Below are 973 nucleotides of genomic sequence, written 5' to 3'. Positions count from 1 at the left end.
GGGGGCAGGTGAGGGGGAGGGAGGCTGAAGGAGCTGTGGCCCCAGACACCCTGGGGGAGGGGCGGAGCTGTCCCTGAGGGGGGTGGTGTCCCTGGCGCTGGCGCCTGGGTCACTGCTCCTGGTGGTCAGAGCCTGAGGTGCGGGCTGCCCGGGGGGCCAGGTGAGGGAGGAGGGAGAGAGAAGGCGCTGCAGGAACGCGCCTGTGGGGTTCCGCAGGGCAGAGGCGTGGGGGGAGCAGGGGAGGAGGGGACAGACACGGCCACGTCTGGAGGGCCTGGCGGGAGCTCGCGGAGAACTGGAGAAGATTCTGGAGAGAAGGCACACAGCCAGCTCTGCACTCCGGCTGTGGGGGCTGGGCGGAGGGTGCGCCTCGGGCGTGGCCGGCTGTGGGGACAGGAGCTCCCGTGTCCATCAGGACCGAAAGAAAACTCTGGGGCTGGGAGCCTGTCCTGTCTCCCAGCGACAGCTCTTACCCTTGAAACCCGTCCCACAGGGCAGACGGCCCCAGCCCCTCCCGAACTGTTCTCGACAACTGACCCTGAACGGCTCCCGGTCCTCCCACCCGCTGCTATTCCGCGGTCGCTGCTGAGACCCCGGAGAGCAGCCAGCAGCGGCCACGCTGCCCCGCACACGCGTGGGTCCGAGGCCCCGGGCACTGGAAGACTAGGGCCGAAAGGCAGGGAACTTTCCCTGGAAGTGACAGTGACCCACGACAGCCCTCAACCTGGAGTCTCCACTTGAGGGCGGAAGGGACCCTGCGGGGTCTTCCTAGGAGAAGACTGTACCTACAGGGCCACAGAGATGCACCGAGGCTGTGCGGGTGGCGCCGGGGGACAGGCGCCCAGAGGCCGCTGCTGCGTCCTGGTGGACAGCGCGAGACCGAGGCCGGCGGCGCCGGCGTGGAGAGCCCTGCCGCTGCGGGCGGTGCGCACGCGGGGGTCGGGGCGCTCCCGCTCCGGTGAGGGAGGGAACA

General features: G+C 70.1%; 1 protein-coding gene across 1 annotated transcript in view; it reads right to left on the bottom strand.

The window, feature by feature from the left end:
• PDE8A (phosphodiesterase 8A) overlaps window positions 1-973 on the bottom strand; it is a 168,180-nt gene that overhangs the window by 2,652 nt on the left and 164,555 nt on the right. The gene's annotated exons all lie outside the window — the stretch shown is intronic.

The sequence above is a fragment of the Crocuta crocuta genome, unplaced genomic scaffold (genome assembly GCF_008692635.1).
Source record: "Crocuta crocuta isolate KB4526 unplaced genomic scaffold, BGI_CrCroc_1.0 scaffold7, whole genome shotgun sequence".
Lineage (NCBI taxonomy): Eukaryota > Metazoa > Chordata > Mammalia > Carnivora > Hyaenidae > Crocuta > Crocuta crocuta.
The sequence above is the reverse complement of the archived record's forward strand: the minus strand, read 5'-3'. Positions and strand labels throughout refer to the sequence as shown.